Source organism: Artibeus jamaicensis, unplaced genomic scaffold (genome assembly GCF_021234435.1).
Source record: "Artibeus jamaicensis isolate MK-2021 breed Jamaican fruit bat unplaced genomic scaffold, CSHL_Jam_final contig_391, whole genome shotgun sequence".
NCBI lineage: Eukaryota > Metazoa > Chordata > Mammalia > Chiroptera > Phyllostomidae > Artibeus > Artibeus jamaicensis.
The window spans coordinates 1,879,838-1,903,105 of NW_026521814.1; the positions used below are offsets into that span (position 1 = coordinate 1,879,838).

The 23,268-nt window shown below is 35.1% G+C and overlaps 1 protein-coding gene and 1 pseudogene across 1 annotated transcript in view; one reads left to right on the plus strand and one right to left on the minus strand.

Annotated features, from left to right (window-relative positions):
• Positions 1–23,268, minus strand: part of KCNH7 (potassium voltage-gated channel subfamily H member 7) — a 470,253-nt gene that overhangs the window by 271,760 nt on the left and 175,225 nt on the right. The gene's annotated exons all lie outside the window — the stretch shown is intronic.
• LOC119034721 (targeting protein for Xklp2-like) lies at positions 837–2,805 on the plus strand (annotated as a pseudogene).

The following is a 23,268-nucleotide window of genomic DNA, read 5'->3' on the forward strand; positions in this document are numbered from 1 at the left end:
GAAAAGCTGAAGGGAGTTTTGTTGTACTTTTTAAAGTGAAAAATAAAATATACTCTTACTAACATGGGTAAAGAGAGAACTCACCTAGGGGGGGATACTTGATAGCTTTTATGGCAGCAAGATGTTTCCAGAAGCCCCTCTGACTTGTGGATGATGAGGTGATCTAACAGGAAAATTCATGTGAATCAACTGAAAATTATTGGAAGTAACAAAATTATTTAGCAAGATAGTAAGTTTCTTGAGTATTTTTTAGATAAAGCAAAAATACAAATTAGAAAATTAATGGCAAAATAATATAATTTGTGATACCAACAAGGATAACACAACAAAAATTTCTTGATAATAAATTGAAAAAGGAGTATATGATGACTCTGAGGAAAACTCCAATTTTACCGAAGGAGTGATACTAAAAATAACTGAATAATTAGAGAAATATATTGTATCCAAATTTAAAAACTCAGTTTTTTAGGAAGTCAGTTTTCTCAAATTAATCTATAAATCTAAAACAATTCCAATCAAACTCAACAATACAGAGTCCAGAAAAATATACATGAATAAATATTAACACAGCTTGAAAAAATGGCATTTAAAGTTTTTTGGAAAGAATGAACTACTCAAGAAATAGTGTTGTGACAATCAGTTAATTATTTAAAAAGAAATAAAATGAGATCATCTATATAAAATCAAAATATTAGGACTGGAGAGCCTGAGTTCAAATTTTCACCAATACAGAATGATTCCCGTGGTGGTTCTGCTAAACTTTGAGACTTCAGAAGGGATGTGAAAGTATATTGTAACTTTGATAGGACTTACAGATTAAACCACAGGTGCGGACAATGTCACAAGTTAAAGCTTTACTCTTACAATGCTCTCATGGACTTCATCAATTTTATATCTTTGAATGAGAAGGAAGACACCCTAAACATAGACTCTTGGTTTGAAGAGACAGCCAATTGGAAAAGAAGTTTCCTGGAAGCATGGGATGGGGCTTTTTCAGGAAAAAACTCCTTTGAGAAAGGTAAATCCTCAGGAAGATATTGCTATATTTTGAGACCAGTTGACAACCTTTATTAAAAAGAGTCAGAAAAAGAAAATCTGGTGCAACAGTCCAGTCCACAAAGCTTGTTCTTCCCTAGAAGTCAAGGGAACTACCCCAAGAAATACTCCGTCCCAACCTCAGAGAAGCTCTGTTAGACTCTCTGCTAGAAAGGATTTGGCACAGAAAGAAAAACACCATGTAAAGATGAAAGCCAAGAGATGTGCTACTCTGTAATCAGGAGTGAAATTCTATCCTCCAAAGAATGAAATTTTCTAACAATAAAAAGAAACCAGAAGAAGAGGAAGATGGTACCACTCATCAAGATACTTCTGGAAAGAACAAGAAAGCCAAGGGCAAACATATTCCACTTGTAAGGCAGAAGACTTTAAGAAGTACTGAGGAGCAAGAGTTGGAAAAAAGCATGAAAATGCAGCAGTGGGTGATGGAGATGCAGAAAAAGAATGACAAATTCAAGAAACTTGCTCTTACAGGAGCACGACAACCTGTGAAGAATTCAGTGAGCCAAATAGCCAAATCGGCTAACTTCCACTTCCACATGGATGAGAAAACCAAACAACATCCTAAGAACCAAGGGGGATATAAGGAAGTGAACTCTACACCTGAACTGTGAAAGCATCCTCCATATCCCATCCAACTGACTGAGGGATGTACCATTATAAAGCCTTTCGACCTATGTCAAGGAAAGAAAAGAACATTTGATAAAACAGCTTTTCCATATATGCCTTTTGCACAGCAGGTCAAAGCCTTCTGTAAATGAACACCTAACAGATGTCACTTGAGGAGCAAGAAGGATGATATTACTCTATTACCATCCCAGTCTGCTGTGGCCAAAATTTCCAGGGACCCACAGACTCCTGTGCTGCAAACTATACAGTGTGTGAGGCCTGTGACCTGCGAAAATGCAGCAGATCAGAAGGCTGAAGAGCTCGAGAAACTTCAACATTATAAATTCAAAGCATAGAAACTTGATCCCAGAATTCTTGAAGGTGTGCCCATTTCACCTGATGAACTGCCTGAGAAAAGAATCCACAAATGTGAGTCAAAGAAGAAACCACAAACAATAAAAAATAAAAATAAAATCAATGAAGGATGAAAAAAAGAATAAATCAGATAATGAACAATTTGAATTTCATTCCAGACCTTGCCTGACTAACATCTTGGAAGATGTTGCTGGTGTTTCTGAAAAGAAAGTACTTCCCAATCACTGTCCACAAGTCACTGGCTTTTGCATTAAAGAACAGAATCCAAATGCCCATCCACATGAGGAAGTGGAGCCAGTAGTGATAAGAGCTCAACCCTCTGCCACATTATGGGGTGTCTTTTAAACCCCATATCCCAGAGGCAAAAACTGTAGAAATATGCCCTTTCTATGTCCATTTTCAAGACGAAGAATGTCAGCTATAGATGAAGAAAATAAAAAACCCTGCAGAAAGAGGAGGTGCCCAAATTCAAGACACTACCTTTGCCTCATTTTAACACAATTAACCTGACAGATAAGGTGAACAATGCAACCCAGATTGAGGCTTTCTGTTTGGAAACAGACAAAAAGTTATGATGAAGGCACAGGCTTAGAAGCACCAGCTGGAGGATGAATGGAAACAGCAGAAAGAAGCAACTTGCTTGAAGAAGCCCAGTGAAGGCAGCAGTTGCAGGAGGCCAGGCAGCAGGAGGGAGAGCAGCAGAGAAGGAAGCTGGCCAGGCTCTGGAAAGAACTGGTGCACAAGGCAAACCCAACACCCAAGTGACCAGCCTCTAACTGCCTGTATCTCCCCAGTTCTCCTCTCAGTTCCACTGCTGGACTCAGCTGTGAGCTGCAGACACACTTAGGAACAGGAGCGGCTTTTTCCCATTAAACCAGAGGCCTTCTTTCTTTGTCATGGGGGCATGGAGAGAACCCTTTTTTTCAGGCTTTTTTCTACCTTCTCCAGACAGAAAATACCAAACAAGCATGAACCCTAATTGTGCTGAGAATTGTTATCCTGCAATGTTGAGGGTAATAATGAGATCCAATTCATAAATGTCTTGTTTGATTGTCTTGATCAGATTCCATATAGTTATTTCCTTTGAACTAGCAGTTGACTTTTAAGATGCGTTTTAACTCTGACAAGAATTTAAAGTGTTTTTATATCAGCACAGTGTAATTTCTATCGCCCCTTTCCACAGCCTTTCTCTTTTTTTCTATTTTAAATCAGAAAATAAAGATAATTAAATACTGAGACAGGAGTTAAGTCTTGGCATCCATAAAAAATAATAAGATTCCTTCCTCTTTTTTTTTTTTTTTTGCACAAAATGGATTTAGATAGAGTTAAGGAGCTCTTTGCTTCCAGTAGGAAAACCTCATTAACTGAACCAACAAGGGTGAAGGCTGTGGGGACCCACTGGGAGCTTCACAGAACCTTTGGCAAGCTGGGGGCAGAGCTGCTGCTGTTAAGCCACCTTCTTCCCTTATCTGTGCTGATTATTACAGGGACTGCCATGCAGCACTCGTATTAAGCCCTCCAGTAACTCGGACTGGCAGAAATATGTGTTTGTCTTCCCCTCCCTGTTTTTGTCATTTGATGTCTGAAAATTTGTCAAGTCCTCCACCCCAAAATATGAAAATATTAGATTAAAATAGAGATAAATACTTTGAGAATCATGTAAATGGAGTTGAAAAGGAGGGGGAAGTCTTCCAAATAGAATGGAAATCTAGAGCTATAAAGGAAGAATCAGATGGATTTCACTAAGTAAAAATAACTTTTTTGAAAAAGATAAAAAAAAAGTCATAGCAGGTAATGATCTTGAAAAATTATTTGAGCCCTGGCTGGTGTCACTCGGTGGACTGAGCACCAGCCTGCAAATCAAAGGGTTGCAGGTTCCCACTCAGGGCATGTGCCTGGGTTGTGGCCAGATCCTCAGTTGGGAATATGTGAGAAGCAACCACACATTGATGTTTCTCTCACACTCTCTCTCTTCCTTCCTCTCTCTCTAAAAATAAATAAATAAAATCTTTTAAAAATAAATATATTTGAAACATTTATATGAGATTAATATTCATAGTATGTAGAACTATATAACAAAAATACTGACCCCTTATTTTTAAATTATCATTTATGGAGCATTTTGCTATATTTCAGGGCATTCACCTAGTTTTATAACTATATATTTGTCATGTTATCCCTATGATGTACAGTACTACAAATTTTTATTTTGAAGAAAAAAATTAGAGTGAAATAATTAGCCTATGGTTGAAAAGTTATACATCATCCTGTCAGTATTTAAGGTAAGAGCTTTAGTTGAAGAATTCCTAACTGCAACATTCTATGAACTTCCCTTTGGTTGTGCTTATAAAACTGTTTTTTTCACAGTTTTTTGTTTATAATTTAATGTGTTTATACATTTATGGTGGTAAAAAGTTGAGTCTATAGGCATATAAATATTGTTATCTATGGGATTTACCTTCTCTGATGTTCAGTATACCTTCCTCACAACAGATAAACAAGATTTTCTTGTTTCATGGTGTTGTTTCATATAATCCATTAATCCATCTAGAATTTATTATAATAGAATATTTTTTAGTAACTAGTATACAGTATGAGGTGAGATGCTAAACCAGTTTCCCCACACACACACACATGTGACTTGTTTATTACATTAAACTCCTATTTTTACTGGAGGCCATTTTGAAATAATCTGTTTTATCCCACTTACTATACGTCTATTCCTCTATTTATATTATATGGATTTGCTTATCACAGCTCTAAAATTTATTCTAGTACTTGATAGGGTAGGCTTATTATTTTTGTTTTACAAAACTTTCTTAACAAATTTCCAAAGACCATTGATTTTTAAAAGTCCCGTGCTTCTCTATGACATTTTATCTTCCCATTCAGAAACAAGGTTTGACTTTGCATTAACTTGAGTCCTCTTTACATATGTTTGATAGTTTATACAGTTTGATCATTTCTTTCCCATAGATCCTTCACATTTATTGCTGTTCATCTAGATTACTTATTTACCTTGTATGCATGCAATGAAAGAGTTGTGTATGGAGTATTACTACAATTAATGAAGCATTTATCTATTCAATTGCACTTTATATTTGTACCTATTGCTGATTGTTATGCATTATAAAAGCATTACTTGTTTAAGTAGCTGCAGTGAAGACTACATTTTATATCATTTAAATTCAATAATCATTTTTAAGCACTAAGTACCCTGTGCCTGTTCTAGGAGTGTGAAGATATAAATTGGACAGGGATTTCTCAAAAGCATACAGGGTCTTGCAGAGTTGCCTATAATCTTTATATCAAGAACCAGGATTCATCACATACTGAGAAAGGACAGAAAAATTATTGGTATCTATGTAGAATAAATGAAAGCTTTTTAGAAATCACTCTAAAATAATAGGGACCATATTATATTGTCCAATATCTTCACAGCATTTAGCACATTCTTACCCTTAACAACAACCACAGTAGTAACAGCTGCCATTTACTACCTCTTATGTATCAGGCGTTGCAATAAGGATTAAGGACAATGTCATTAATCCCCCAACAACCTATCAAAAGACATAATCCTCATTTCACTGACAAGGGAACCTAGATGCAGAGAGTTTGAGGAACATCCCTAAGAATACACTACAAATACCTGACAGTCCCAGGATTCCAGCAAGTCTATGTGCTTAGTGTCTTCCACTGTGCTCTGCTCTACATACAGAGCCCATGGTTAAGAGATAGCTAAGTGATATTTGGTTATGACTAGTCAACAAAGAAAAGACTGGTTAAGATAACCTTATATATGACATTTTTTTCTGTTTGTTACTTGATGAAAGATCATAAATTGAGTTGGGGACAGATAATAGACAAGTAGTATTAAAATAGCAGATTACATATCTAACACCTTTTGTTTCCTTCACTCTTTTGCAAAATGGAGCACCACACTGTCCAACATGTGGCTACTTAATTTTACATTTAAATTATTTAAAATCAAATAACATTAATAATTCAGTTCCTCAGTTGCACTGGCCATATTTCAAGTGCTTAATAGCTCTATGCAGCTACCAGCTACCAAATTGGGAAGCGCCTAAAATTTCCACCACAGAAATTTCTATTGAACAATGTTGCTTTAGCACATCTGATACAGAGATCACATTCTGGGGTTGCTCTATAATTTCATTTCCTTGGTGAATATTTAAATGCACTATGTGCCATGACATCAGCTTTAGTTTATAAAAACAGGAAAGACACACTCTCTTTCCTTAAGTTTTTCAAAATACAGTGCTAGACAAACACAATGAAATTACTATTCATGAGGATAATAATAACATAATAGGTCCAAATGGAAATATTCTACTTTTTATGCTCACTTTCTGGCACAAATGTATAATTGTTCCCTATTCCAGATTGATGTGGGGTGCCTGAATTATCTATTGCCCTAAAATGATGAGTTTAGTCATTATTTTTGACCTTAAAGCTTTGCGAGTCTTAGTGCTGATTTTACACTCACCCACACAGGGTCAGAAATGCTGCTTTGACAGGTACATCTGAATCACAATTTCTACTAATTCTTTTTAGATAATAACTTTCTCAAGAGTGATCTATTTACATCTTCTTTTTCTTTGTTATCTAATGAAAAATAGAAAATCTTGACCTAGAATTTCTTCCATTTCATTTTGTACAAAATAACCACTGATAAAAAACTATCATCAAAATAGTCTGTTTCTTTATCATATTATGCATTTGAAGTCTCTCACTTTTGAGAAGATGCTGGAAAACCCTGCTGTTCTCTTGCAATCTGAGAGGAAATGTGACTTCACCATGAGTGTTTATTCATAAACCAGAAGTGCTTTCAGAAACATCTTGCTGCCATAAAAAGCTATCGAATATTCCCCCTATGTGGGCTTTCTGTTTACCCACAATTAATGAAAATAATTTTGTTTTTCACTTTAAAATGTGCAACAAAAGCTCACTTCACCTTTGCTGGAAGAGCCACGTTCATTTCATTAGAGCCTCTTTTTTGCACCTACTTTGATTTCGGGTATTTTGAAATCTATTCATAGAATATCTCATTCCCAAAGTGATGTTTAGTAGTGTTATTTAGTACATTTTCCTATTTGACAACAAGCATATTTTATGAGGTGACATTATTTCCTAAAGACAGCCTAAAATCAGCATTATCCAGAAAGGGATAAATTAGAATCTTAGACAAAGACAGAAATGAAGAACTGATTAAATGTACACAAAGCATTCACCTTCCTCTGAGAAAAGATCTTTCATTGAAAGTTTTCCAGCTTTTACCTGAATCATTCTGTATATAGGGCATTCATTACAGCTGTTGCCAAGTGTTGTCAGCCAGAGCCAATGTCATATCATTGCTGATCCCTGATAGTTGCTGGACCCTCATTATGTTTTTTAATCCATGCAAAATTAGCTTTGGCTGGTTTCTCACATTCCCTTTTCCTCACTGTCTAGATAAATGTTTTTCTCTTGTTTCCAAGCCTGGATGATTTAGGGCTTCAGTATTTTAATGCCAAACAAAAAAACTAATCATGAAAATTCATTATGTCATATCACACAGTGCAATTTTTAATAAACTGACCATGTTCAGTCGCTTCTTAAGTATTTTTCTTCATACAAATGATAGCAATATATCAATTGAAATGAATGCAACCAAAAAGTCCCACGGGGTTAGCCTACAAATTCTTTGATCACCTACTCATTTTATTTTCCTCCAAAGGCCCAAGTTTTGCACTGTGCTTGGTTAGGCCAGCCTGACACATCCTACTGAGTAACAGAGGTTGTCTTTGCTTCTTGTAATTCAACTCTCAACCCTCTACCTTTCCCCCGAGAATTCCTCTGCCTAATCTAGGACTATCTGGCTGCCTTCCTCCCTACTCTCTCCCACTCTTCTTAATTCTAGAATCTTACAGGAGGAGTCTATTGTAGGCAATTAATTAAGACCTTAATCAAGGAGGAGTCAACATTGGGACATCCTTTCATCTTTATTCCTCAAAATCCCTATCATTTTGCCTACATTAGAATATACTCCCTCTGTGTCTTCTGTTCTGGTGTCTGACAGTCTACAGTGTCATTTTCCACATTAATGGTTGTGAGGAACCTCTTCTTTATGTTTTTATTTGGAAATATCTCACGTTTATGGCCTTTCTCTCCAGGACTTAATTCTTTCCTTGTATAGGGTTGTCTTCTTGTCTCCTTAAGCAGAGACTGTGGGCTGGGGGATTGATTGCCCTTGTAGTTTACCAGGTCAGTATCTGCTTTGTCAACTATTCTTTGGATCATCTTACATTAGTGGAAGAGAAATATGAAATAGTTACATGTTGCCAAACATCTAAACTTTGTTCTTTAATCCATTTGACTGGTTAGAAAGGTGATGTGTTAAACTTATCTAATCTTGGAGAAGAAATTATGGTAATTTATTGCCCCTTAGACCCAAATACTAATATGTAAGTTTACATGTAATCCAAAGTTAAAATTTTAAAAAATGTTTTAGTATGTCATCTTTCTTAGTGCTTATCTTTACATGATCTTTTGGCATTCCCATGTGAGAAACTGCATTTTGAAAAATGATTTTCTAGCACCATCACTGAATCTTATTAGCAGACAAATTGTTACATCATTAACTGTGAGGAGTTTCCGGGAAAAAAAAAGCATAAAGAAAAACATGTATTTTAAAAGTAACCAGAGGTCAAAACCCAAAAAAGTCAAATCAAAGATGAGTTATTAAATGTATTTGATGTATTTAATGACTATCAGCAATGTGTACTAAAAAATAGTTATTCCCAAAGAATAAGCAGTCTCAGAATATAAATATTCACTCTCTGGCAACCCAATAGCAATCTAGAAGTATAAATTATATATTATTTAAAGGGTGCGAGACTAGAGGAAGTTCTGAATTTGGATGGGCCAATTTGGAAGGAATCCTAGAAAAGGTGGGTTTAGGCCAAGATTAAAGAGAAGAAAGGATTCACTAGTAAACTGTAAGGTATTTTTCATATATTCCAACATATACAGTACATCTATTATCCATCTAATTCAGTTTTTTTCAACCATAGCTATATTGACATTTTGGGGCAGATAATTATTTATTATGGGGGATGTCCTGTGCATTGTAGGATGTTTAACAGCACCTTTGACCTCTACTGTTAGGCACTAGTAGCACCTCCCTACTCCGCAATTGCAGCAAACAAAAATGTCCTCAGACATTTCTAAATGTTCCTTGGGGATATTATTCTCCTCATGCCCATTGAGAATCACTGATCTAACTATATTACTATAAGACAGTTTTTCTTTGATACTTGTAATCTAATAGTAACGGTGATAATAGCTAAAATTGAAATTCTTACCATGTGCTAAATATTTTGTCAGTCTTATGTCATTCAGTTCTCATAACTCTGTAAGATAGGCAAATACTTCTATTATGAAGGATAATTCAATGCAGTGTAAAGATGACATGCTGTGGAATTGTGCACCAGAAACCTGCTTTATTTAATTTGTTAACAAATGTCCTCCAATAAATTAAATAAAAAGAGAAAAAAGTTTTATAAATATTGATTTTAAATCTATGTAATGAATAAATGCAATGCACCTTTTACAGCTGAACAAAGTGAGGTTTAGAAGGGTTATGAAGCTTCCCCAAGGTAACACTACTGGGAAGGAACAGAGGATTAAATCACACTTAGTCCTGAGCAAACTCAAAGCCCATGAATATAAATACTACATTTCAAGATCCTTCCTCTACTTTACCTGTAAGAAAAACAAACAGACATTAAAAACAAAAATAAAAGCTATAATACTAAGATTCTAGCTAGTTTAATAAGGCAAGAAAATAAAATAAAAGGTATTTGGATTGGGAAGGAAAAATAAAACTATCCCTGTTTGTAGATAACATAATTTTCTACAAAGGAAATCCCAAAGAATCTGCCAAAAAATCTTCTTAACTAATAAGTGAATTAATTAAGCTCACAGAATGCAACATAAACATACTAAAATTAATGATATATTTATATACTTACAGTGAGCAAAAATTAAAAATACAAGGCCATTTCCATTATACTTTAACACTTAAGTATAAATGTAGACCTAAAAAGCACATATAGCAATTGTATGCTAAAAACTACACCATGCTGATAAGAGAAACCAAAGAAGACTTATAACTATAACTATAACTATAAATATAAATATATATTTATGCAAATTTGTAAATATTTATAAACATATGAAGACACCTATATGTTAATGGATTGAAAGACTCAGAGGTAATGAATTCAATTCTCCCCAAACTGGTATATAGTTCTAAATAATTTATATCAAAATCTTAGCAGGGTTTTTTTTAAGTAAATGTAGACATGAGTATTCAAAATTTATATGAAAGAACAAGGAAATAGAGTAGTTAAAACAATTTTGAAATTGATGAAGTGGGAGGTGTCAGTCTATATGATTTTGAGACCTATTACATTGCTACTGGGATATTAGGAGAGGTGCAGATAAACAAATCAACAGAACAGAACAGGAAAGCAAGAAACAGCCCCACACAAATATACCCTACTTATTTTTACAAAGTTGCAGAAGCCATTCAGTGGAGGAAAGGTAGCATTTTCAACAAGTGGAGTTGAAGTTATTGGACATCCTGTACATAGGCAAAAACCCTACCAACCAAATAAGTAAACTTGACCTGAACCTCACACTTTATACAAAAGTTAATTTAAAATGTATCAGAGGTTTAAATGTAAAATATAAGGCTATACTGTTTTTTCATAGGAGAAAAATCTTTAAGATCTAGATTAGGCAAAGAGTTCTTAGACTTGACACCATAATCATGATCCATTGCAAGAAAAACTGGTAATTTGGACTTCTTTAAAACTAAAAGCCTTAGACAGAAAGGCAAGCTGCAGAGTGGGAGAACATATTTACAAAATACATAACTAACAAAAGATTAGTCTCTACTATATAACCCAAAAAGATCAATAGCAAAAGAAAAAAAGAATTCAAAAAATAGACAAAAAGTACGAACACTCTACTTGAGAGGCTATACTGATGGCAAAAAATCATTAAAAGATGTTCAATCTTACTATTAGGAAAATGTAAGGTAAAACTGCAATAAACTATCACTACACATCTACCAAAATGGCTGAAATAAGAAATACTGAGAAAACCAAAAGCTCGTGAGAATTTAGAGGAGCTGAATCACGCATACATTGCTGGGTGAGAATGTAAACTGGGAAAGCCACTCTGTGAAACAGTCTGGCGGTTTTTTAAAACATAAACATGAAACTACCATGTGATAAAACAATTGTATTCCTGGGAATTTACCACAGAGAACTGAAAACTTATGTTCACACAAATCTTGTACATGAAATTTTATAGTAACTTTATTTATAACAGCCAACTCCCAGAAATAACACAGATGTTCTTCAGTAGATGAATGGATGAACAAACTGCAATACATCCATGCATTGAAATATCAGTCAGCAATAAAAGCACCTATCGATACATACAAAATAGGGATAAATGTCCAGGGACTATGCTGAGCGGGAGAAAAAACAAATACCAAAGGGTATATATATACTGTATTATTCTATTTATAGAACATTTGAGAAATGACAGAATTATAGAAACAGAGATGATATTAGAGGTTGTCAGAGGTTAAGGAAGGTGTTGGGACAAGAGAGAAGCAACAGAGATCATACGGGCAACCTAAGAAACCCTAATTGTCATGGAAATGTTTTCCATATTGACTCTGTTAATGATAATATCCTGTTCGCTATATTGCAGTTTTGTAAGATGTTACCGCTGGGGAAAATTAAGTGAAGGGCACATGGAATCTCCATATTATTTCTTATATTTCAGAATAATAAAGCACAATTTTAAGATATGACAGAGAAAAATACCAGAGAGTATGGAACATCTATATAAGTTTCATAATTGGAAAACCTTAAGCATATTTTTAAACATTTCAGTTTCAGTGAAGCCCAAGCTGTCATTTTCTTTTATTTGCTCAGAAGCAAGGATAATGAGACCATGCAAAGTACATCCTTATATGAAACTAAAGACTCCTGAATCCACTAAGTTTCAATAGGTAAGTATTACATATGGGGGTATGTGCCTTGATTAAGTTCACTGTCTCAAACCCTACTGATCCTTACCTTAACAAACCTGTTCAAGTTTCTTGAATACTCTAGAGTGAGGGCTTTTGTCTAGACTCTAAAAACACTCATTTGTATGCACAACTCAATTAGTATATTAATCATAATAATCAATCTATATTGATTATCCCCTATATATAAGGCACTGAGCTAGAACACAGTACCTTTGTATTATTTTGTCACTTGTTTTCTATACCATTTAATATTCATTTGCATATGCTTTTTGTATTTTTAATTTTTTTCTTTATTTTTTATTGTTATTCAAGCATAATTGTCTCCATGTGCACTCCACAATGCCCCCTGCCCCACCCATCCCTACCTCCCACTCTCCATCCTACCCCTTTTGGCTTCGTCCATGCGTCCTTTATACATGTTCCTGGATGGCCCTTCCTCCTATTTTCCCTCATTATTCCTCTCCTCTCTACCCTCTGGTTACTGTCAGTTTGCTCTTTACTTCATTGGCTCTGGTTATATTTTGCTTGCTTGTTCATTTTGTTGATTAGGTTCCACTTAGAGGGGAGATCATATTGTATTTATCTTTCACCACCTACCTTATTTCACTTTGAATAATGCTCTCCAGTTCCATCTATGCTGTCACAAAAGGTAGGAGCTTCTGCTTTCTTTCTGCTGAATATTATTCGATTGTGGGAATATAACATAGTTTTTTGATCCATTCATTTATTGGTGGGCATTTAGGTTGCTTCTAGTACTTTGCTATTGTAAATTGTGTTGATATGAACATTGGGATGCATAGATTCTTTTGAATTGGTGCTTCAGGATTCTTAGGGTATAATCCCAGCAGTGGAATTGCTGGGTCAAAAGGCAGTTCCATTTTAGTTTCCTGAGGAAATTCCATAGTTTTCCACAGTGGCTGCACCAGTCTGCATTCCCACCAACAATGCACTAGGATTCCTTTTTCTCCACAACATCTACAACACTTGATTGTGGATTTGTTTTTGATGGCCATTTCTGACACATGTGAAGTAGTATCTCATTGTGATTTTAATTTGCATTTCTCTGAAAGGTGCTGAGCATCCTTTTATATATCTCTGAGCCCTCTGTATGCCCTTGGAGAAGTGTCTGCTCTGGTCCTTTGCCCAATTTTAAATGAATTATTTGTCTTCCTGGAGTGGAGTCATGTGAATTTTTATATAATTTGGAGATCAAACCCTTGTCTGAGATATCATTGGCAAATATGTTTTCCCATACAGCTGGTTTCTTTTTCACTTTGTTGATGCTTTCCGTAGCCATGCAGAAGCCTTTTACTTTAATGTAGTCCCATTCATTTAGTCTCTCCTTTATGCCCCTTGCTCTAGGGGATATACCGGTGAAAAGACTGGTGCATGGAATATCTAAGATTTTTCTGCTTATGTTCTTCTCTAGGACTTTTATGGTTTTGTGACTCATATTTAAATCTTTTGTCCACCTTGAATTTATTTTTGCATATGGTGTAAGTTGGTGATCTAGTTTCATTTTTTAAAAATTTTATTTAGTTATTTTTCAAGTACAGTTTTCTGTTTATTTCTCCCATCCCAGCCCACCCCTCCCCCATGCACCCCACCTCCCTTCCATTTCCACCCCCCTTAGTTCTCGTCCCTGTGTCCTTTATTCTTGTTCCTCTAAATCCCTCTCATTTTTCCCCTTAAATTCCCTCCCCTCTCCCCTCTGGTCGCTGTCCCCCTGTTCTCTATTTCAGTGCATTTGTTTTTATTTTGCTTGCTTGTCTGTTTTGTTGTTTAGCTTCCTGTTAAAGGTGAGATCATATGGTATTTGTATTTCAACACCTGGCTTATTTCACTCAGCATAATGCTTTCCAGTTCCATCCATGTTGTTGCAAAGGATAGTAGTTCCTTTTTTCTCTCAGCTGCATAGAATTCCATTGTGTATATGTACCACAATTTTTTGATCCATTCATTTACTGACAGGCACCTAGGTTGCTTCCAGCTCTTGGCTAATGTAAATTGTGCTGCTGTGAACATTGTGGTACATAGGTTCTTTGAAATTGACGTTTTGGGGTTCTTAGGATATAATCGTAGTAGTGGAATTGCTGGGTCAAAAGGCAGGTCCATTTTTATTTTTCTGAGAAAATTCCATACTATTTTCCATAATGGTTGTACCAGTCTGCAATCCCACCAACAGTGAACTAAGGTCCCCTTTTCCCCACACCCTCTCCAACATTTGTTGTTGGTTGCTTTGTTTATGATAGCCATTCTGACTGGGGTAAATTGGCATCTCATTGTGGTTTTAATTTGCATCTCTCTGATAGCTAGTGATATTGAACATTCCTTCATGTGTCTCTGGATCTTCTGTATGTCCTCCTTTGGGAAAGTGTCTGTTTAAAGTAACTTCCTGAAGTCTGTGCTAATTCTCGCAAGGACTGAAGTGTAACCAGACCTGTTACTCTTCTTGTTCCCTTGCATTTGCAACATTTTTCCTTGTTAATCTTTAAGAAGTAATCAGTAATATCCCTTCCATTGCTATCTGTAAAAAGTATAATGAATGAAAACCTTCTTTGATGTATGCTATTAGAAAGTCAATAAAAGCTTGTCAAGGTAAGAGTCAGCACACTCTCCTCTTGAGACAGTGGCCAGGCCACTCAGAGGTGCTCTTCCCTCGAGAGAGTAGCCATGCCGTTCCTTTTCTTCCACGGGACTTGCTAGTCCATGGGAATGTAGTTTATCTCATCCATAATGGACACTGTGGGCCAGTGTCCGCATCATGTATCTGTTCCTATGCCAGTAGCAGACTGTTTTGATTACAGTGGCCTGATAATACAGTTCGATATCAGACATTGTGATCCCTCCTACTTTGTTTTTCTTTCTTAAATTTGCTGCAGCTATTTGGGGTCATTTATGGTCTATATACATTTTTGAAATGTTTGTTCCATACCTGTGAAATATGTCATTGGTATTTTAATAAGGATGGTGTTGAATCTAGAAATTGCTTTGGGTAATATGGTCATTTTGATGCTGTTTATTTTCTAATCCATAAACATGGTATATGCTTCCATTTATTTGTGTCTTCCTTAATTTCTTTCATCAGTGTTGTGTAGTTTCTGAGTACTGGTGTTTTGCCTCCTTGGTTTGGTTTATTCCTAGGCATTTTATTTTTCTTGTTGCTTCAGCAAATTAATTTTCCCCCCTGATTTCTGATCAGATATTTTATTGTTGGTGTATAAAAATGCCTTTGATTTCTGAATATTGATTTTGAATCCTGCTTTTTCACCAAATTTGCTTATTAAGTCAAGTAGTTTTTGGTGGAGTCCATAGCATTTTCTATGTAACTATCATATCATCTACAAACAGTGAAAGTTTTACTTCCTCCTTTTCAATTTGGATGCCTTTATTTCTTTTTCTTGTCTGATCACTGTGGCTTGGACTTCTAATACTATGTTGAATAGAAGTGGTGAAAGGGGACATCCTTGTCTTGTTCCTGCTCTTGGTGGAAAAGGTTTTAGTTTTTGCCTATTGAGTATGATGTTGGCTGTAGGTCTCTCATATATTGCTTTTATTATGTTGAGGTATGCTCCCTCTACTCCCACTTTGCTGGGTGTTTTTATCATAAATGGGTGCTGTTCCTTCCACATCTACTAATATGATCATGTGATTCTTATCTTTGCTTTTGTCTATGTGATGTTCTACATTTATTGATTTGCATATATTGTACCATCTTTGCATCCCTGGGATGAATCCCACTAGATAATGCTGTATGATCTTTCTAATGTATTGATGGATGTGGTGTGTCAATATTTTGTAGAGTATTTTAACATCTGTGTTCATCAGTGATATTGGCCTATAGTTTTCTTTCTCTGTTGTGTCTTTATCTGGTTTTGGAATTGGCATGATGCTAGCTTCATAAAAAGAGCTTGGGAGTCTTCCCTATTCTTGGATGTTTTGAAATAGTCTGAGAAGGATAGGAGTTAGCTCTTCCTTAAATGTTTTATAAAATTCTCCTAAGAAACCATCTAGTCCAGGGCTTTTGTGTGTTGGGAGTTTTTTGATTACTGCTTTGATTTTGTCAGCTGTTATCAGTCTGTTCGGGCTGTCTGATTCTTCTTCATTCAGTTTTGGGAAATTATATTTTTCTAGAAATTTGTCCATTTCACCTAGAGTTTCAGATTTTTTGGCATATTATTGTTTGTAATGAGTTCTTAAAATTCTTTGTATTTCTCTGATATCAATTGTAATTTCACCTCTTTCATTTCTGACTTTGTTTATTTGGGTCCTCTCTTTTGTTTTTCCTGATGAGTATAATTAAAGGCTTGTCGATTTTGTTTATCATTTCGAAGAACCAACTCCTGTATTTATTGATCCTTTGCATTATTTTTTTCGTCTCTATGTTGTTTAATTCTTCTCTGATCTTGGTTATTTTTTCCCTTCTACTCTCTCTGGGCTTTGTTTGTTGTTGTTCCTTCAGTTCTGGTAGATATAGGGTTAGGTTGTTTATTCGAAATGTTTCTGTCTTTTTTAGGTACATGTGCATTGCTATCAACTTCCCTCTCAGGACTGCCTTTGCTGTGTCTCATATGTGTTGGACTCTTATGTGCTTATTTTCATTTGTTTACATAATTGTTTTGATTTCTTCAATGATTTCATTATTAACCCATTTATTGTTCAATAGCATGCTATTCAATCTCCATGGGTTTGCATGTTTTTGTTTTTTCCTTGAGGTTGGCTTCTAGCTTCAGACCTTTGTGGTCTGAGAAAATGCTTGATATGATTTCAATTCTCTTGAATTTGTTGAGGCTTGTTTTTTGTCCCATTATGTGACCTATCTTTAAAACTGTTCTATATACATTTGAAAAGAATGTGTATTTTGCTTCTTTGAGCTGAAAGGTTCTATATATATCAATTAAGTTCATTTGATCTAAGGCATTGTTCAATGCTGCAATATCTTTGTTGATATTTTATCTGTAAGATCTATCCATTTTTGACAGTGAGGTGTTAAATTCCCTTAGTATAAATGTGTTGCTATCTATATCTTTCTGGAAGTCTTCCAAGATTTTCCTTATATATTTGGGTGCTCCTATGTTGGGTGCATATATGTTTATAATATTTATGTTTCTTGATGGATTCTTCCCTTGAGTATTACGCAGTGTCCTTCAGTGTCTCTTTTTATGGCTTTTGTTTTGAAGCCTATTTTGTCTGATATAAGTATTGCTACCGCATCTTTTTTTTATGTCCATTTGCTTAGCATATTTTTCTATGCCTTCGCTTTTAGTCTGTGTAGGTCTTTTTGTCTGAGGTGGGTCTCTCATAGGAGGTACATAGTGTTTTTTTAAAACAAATCAATTATAAGGCCCTTATAGTTAACTTTGTCTCTGAATCTTCCTCTGTATCCACCGTGACCCTTGCAATGTCTTATGTACAGTAGGCACACAACATACACTTTTGAATTATGCAGTTAACTGAAAGATTTCCAATCTAGCTACATACCTTGCTTTCACAAGAAAAGGCATAACATGCATGTGGGCCCATGAAGTGGTGTATTGTTGTCAATATTTTAATTATACGGGCAGGATCATTACTGCTGCCAGAATGCCTCTTTCATTTGTGTCATACTTTTGTAACTCCTAGGGGCATGGCAGCAGAAACAACTATACCACCTACTTGTGTTCATTGGAAGCCACAGATGTGCTTCAGGACTACAGTGACACTGGCTTAACTTAAAATCCACAATAGCAGGCAACTATTTTCTTGCTATTGTGGTAAAATGGAGGGTAAATAACCAAGAGGCTGGAGTAACACTAGTAGAAAAGAGGTAAGTAACAAATCAGAGATTTACTGTTATGCTGAAACAATTTAACAAGGAAAAACATAGTGTTCAAATTATGGGCATTTGGGGAAGTTTCAGGTGAAAGAATGATAATAGTTTGAGAATTAAAAAATCGTTTATAGAGTGCAATGAGAAAAAAAATTATGTACGCAATTAAAACTTGAAACTGTGTACAGCCCTAGCTATTACTAAGAGAAACCCCTGAACTAATGGACTTTTTCCTTTGAAATATTTTAATAACCCTAAGAACTGCCCTCCCAGTGTTTTCATGGTGATCTTCATCAAATAATGCTAAACCAGTTTACCTTCTGGATTTATTATATCAAACAGGGCAGCCAGCTGGCTCGGAGTATCCTTAACCAGTGATAATTCAGACTATTGATTTTGTTTTAGACATTATATTCAACAATTTAGCAGAAACTCTTTGCAAAAAGAACGCCCCAGAAAGCATTTTTTCACCTTAGTTAAGTAACAGAGTAAAAGGCTAGGCCTCTCTACTCCATCTTGTTTAAGCCTGTTCCCTTGGCCTAGGCTAAGAGCTCCTACCTTAGCTACTGGGGGATTATAAGAAAAATAATAATCTTATATGTATAAATTAGTTGATATATGAGGTGTGTCCAGAAAATGTCCAGCTATTGTTAATACAGTAACAGTCTGCATGACATTGAAGTAACTTGGCAGCCAAGGAGAGTGGACTGGAATGTGCATGTGTGAACAATGATGATTTCACTGTACTAGTCAGTGGAATGGTAGATGCTACTGAGTGAACATGTGTACTGTGTGGCCATCACATTCAAAATGACTGAGCAAGTAGAGCAATGAATCTGTATCAAATTTTGTCTTAAGCTTGAACATTTCTCTGTGGAAACTATTCTGATGATTCAGAAGGCCGCAGCTATGGGCAGCTGGTGGTTGGTAGCTTCATCACAACAATGCATCTGATTATGCATTATGTCTTGTCCAGGGCTTTTTGGCAAAACATGAAATCATTCAGGTGACTCAGTTCCACTATAACCTAGACTTGGTGCCCTGTGACTTCTGGCTTTTGCCAAAACTAAAATCACCTTTGAAAAGGAAGAGATTTCGGACTGTCAATGAGATTCAGGAAAATATTACAGGGTAGCGGATGGCAATTGGGAGAACTATGTGAAGTCGCAAGATGCCTGCTTTGAAGGGGACTGAGGCATCATTGTCCTACGTACAATGAATGTTTCTTGTATCTTGTATATTCTTCAATAAATGTCTATTTTTCAAATTACATCTCTGGATACCTTCTGAACAAAATTTGTATATATATTTTGAGGTGTTAATACACTAATTTTTAAAAATTATTACCAGCTTGCCTACTCATATTTCACATGTGGCCTCTATGATTAGTAGAAGTTTTCTGCTATGTTTTAGCAAAACCAATCTGTGTCTGAGAAATTTAATTTAACAAGAATCCCTGTGGTATTACTATGTATTGCCTCTGTTTGATTGAGTTATGGTCATTGAAGTGTTTTAATAATCTGTATTATTTTTAATTTCCCAATGGAACAAGGGAACAACTCGTTGGCAGTTTTAATGAGCATGTGTTATGCTAGTTATACTCTATTCATGTCTATGACTAGAAAACTTAAAGAGGACATAGCTCTTTTCAGGTGGGTGAAACCTTAGAAAACACACTTTGTCTCCTAGACAATGACTTGCCTTACAAAAGATCTAAGTCAATTAGTAAATTTTCATTATGCATTGAAGGTGGTTAGAATGTGCAACAGTATTGGGCGCTTCCAGCTCTCTGTCCTCTTTACTAAATAAGGTCACATTAAGAGTTTCTGGTAACTCCAAGAGAATGTATATTTTCAGGGAAAATGTAAACTTTCAGGAAAGTTTTTATGTTGACAACAATAAGATAATTTGACCTTTCAACTCACATTAATCATTTATTTTTCCAAGGTTAATGAGCACATTTAATTATAGAAAGACATAAATGAGTGGTTTCTAAACACCATGAAACATCTAGGGGTTTAATAAAAAGATATGCCATTAGTATGATCCAGGTGTACAAAAACTAGTTTGTCAACTCAATGAATAGAGCAAAACATGCATGAATAAATACAGAGGGAATTCCATCATGGTTTCTCAGAGTCAAGAGGCTCCTGATCCCACATAAAAATGAAAAATCTCAGTCTATGTATCTACTTGATGTCACATGGTACCATGTGAATTACTTAAGTAGGTCCTGGGGCAAACTGCTGATAGAATTGAAGCTTCTTGACTTAGCCACTCTTCATAGGTAACTCCCTTCTCAACTGGGACTCTGACAAGCATGTATGTATTTGTGTGTGTGAGTATTTGAGTGTTTTTTTGAGGAATAGTCATACGTAACATATATAGTAAAATACTGTAACTATATTACATATGAGGCTTTCACAGTATGATGATTTTCTTTGTAAATCTGTGATGGTTCATTTCTAAATTTTGTTGCCATAATGTACAAATTCTTCATATTGATATCGTTTTTCATGGTTTATAGTATATAAGACAATAAACAACTGATGAATAAGAACTGTGTTAATATGTATTGTCATATTCTTAGTTATCTTGTAGCAGGCATTGCAGAAACAAGTGCTAAATCAGGGAGTTCATATTGAGCATATCTTAGAAGTTAGAATATAAAGTCTGGAGTCAAATTCTAGACAGCATGTGATTGACCCACCCTAAGTATTCAATAAATTCTACTAATAAATTACCTATTATAAACTTACAGTTTTCCCATAAACTAAACTTAAATATATTATGTTAAGCCCTCCATGATCTAGTCTCTAATATACTTGCAGCTTTATTGATATTTTCTTCTCTCCCTGTTCACGTTTAAAGAAATCACACCTCTGTGCTTTTGCTTGTGCTTTCCCCCAAGCCAGAACATTCTTTCCCTCCAATTTATGATTTAAAATCTGAGACATACTTTAAGTCAGGGGTCAAAAAACTTGCCTGAAGCCAAATGTGATCTTTAACCCACCTTTCTTATTTTCTTTCCTTCTTCCTTCCTCCCTCCCTCTTCCTTCCTTCCTTCTTTTTGGTCTAGTCCACAAGCTGAAAATTGCATTAAAAAGTTGCTTTTGAAATTATTACATAAGTGCCTATATAATATCCTTAAGTTTTTCCTCTTGGTCCACAGAGCTTGGTCCACAGGACCATTTACAGGAAAAGTTTACTCACTTTTAGGTTCAGTTAAAAATACTATCTTCTCATTAAACCTAAATGAATTCTTTCAAATGAGGAAAAATAATCTTATAAGCTTCTTTAATAAGTTGCTTATAATTTTATCAGGGGGTTATTTCACATTGCCTTGCTTTTCTCTACATGTAAAATGATCAGTCATGTTTTTCCAGGTTTTGGCTGGTATTGTTTTCAGATGCCATTTTTGCCAGTTAACAATGAAACATACAGCAACCACTTCAATATCATAAATATTGATTTATAAATGTTATTAGTAAGTGACATGTTAGGGTTGTTGTTTATAAAATCTCCATGTATTTCTGGCAATTATTTATACAGTATTGCTAAAACTAGGCCAGGGATTCAATATATATTATTAATACATGTTTTATATGCTTTTAATGTAATGACATATAAAATTGTAAAAGCCATTTGTATTTATGAGTGGTTATTTACTGCTTTTGAGGCTACATACATCATAAATATAACAGTTTTAAAGGAGCAAAAATAGCTGAACTATTTAAAAGAACTTTGAGAAACCACATAAAGAATCCTAACAATAGGTTGAAAGCAATCCAAAATAGGCAAGGACCTTGAAATTTCATGATAGGATGATGAAGATAGATGAGACCACTAAAAAGGGAGTAAGCTAGTTAAGTATAGCAGTGGGACTCCTTAATATTAGAAGGATTTAAATACTTTCCAATTAGAAGTATTGGGTGTTAATAATCAATGAATTGTAATTATGATGGAAAGATATATAGAAAATGATGTCACAACTAAGTGACATTGAACACATTGAATAAATATCTAAAATGCTGCTGTTTTGCTGAATTCTTTTATTGGGTTAAGCATTTTACAAAGTCAATATCCACAAATCAAAGGCATTTTTGTATACCAACAATGAAACAGCAGAAGCAGAAATCAAGAAAAAAATCCCATTCGATATAGCAAAAAAAATAATAAAATACCTAGGAATAAACCTAACCAATGAGATAAAATACCTGTATGCAGAAAACTACACAATACTGAAGAAAGAAAGCAAGGAAGAAACATATACCGTGAAAAGAAAATGGAAACATATACTGTGTTCATGGACTGGAAGAATTAACCTCATCAAAATGTCCATACTACCCAAAGTAATTTACACATTCAATGCAATACCTATTAAAGTACCAATGTCATACTTCACAGACATAGAACAAACACTTCAAAAATGTATATGGAACCATAAACAATCCTGAATAGCTGCTGATATTTTGAAAAAGAAGAGCAAAGTAGGAGGGATCACAATACCTGATACCAAACTGTATTACAAGGCCGCTGTAATCAAAACAGCCTGGTACTAGCGTTAAAACAGGCACATAGACCAATAGAACAGAACAGAGAGACCAGAAATCAACCCAACTCTCTACAGTCAATTAATATTCGACAAAGGGGGCAGTAACATAAAATGTAGTAAAGATAGCCTCTTCAACAAATGGTGTTGGGAGAATTGGACAGCTACGTGCAAAAAAATGAAACTTGAGCACCAACTTACACCATACACCAAAATAAATTCAAGGTGGATAAAAGACTTAAATATAAGCCATGACACCATTAAAGTCCTTGAGGAGAACATCAGCAAGAAAATCTCAGATATTTCACGCACCAACATTTTTCCGATATGTACCCTGGAGCAAAGGACATAAAGGAAAGAATAAACAAATGGGATCTCATCAAAATTAAAAGCTTTTGCATGACTAAACAGTATTAAAATAATAAGAGAGCCAACTGTATGGGAAAACATATTTGCCAATGATACCTCAGACAAGGGTTTAATCTCCAAAATATACAAAGAACTTACACGACTCCAGTCTAAGAAGACAAGCAACCCAATTAAAAAGTGGGCAAAGGACTTGAACAGACACTTCTCGAAGGAGGACATACAGAGGATCCTGAGACACATGACAAGATACTCAATCTTGCTAGCTACCAGAGACATGCAAATTAAAACCACAATGAGATTCCACTTTCCGCCAGTCAGAATGGCTATCATAAACAAAGCAACAAACAACAAGTGTTGGAGAGGTTGTGGAGAAAAGGGGAC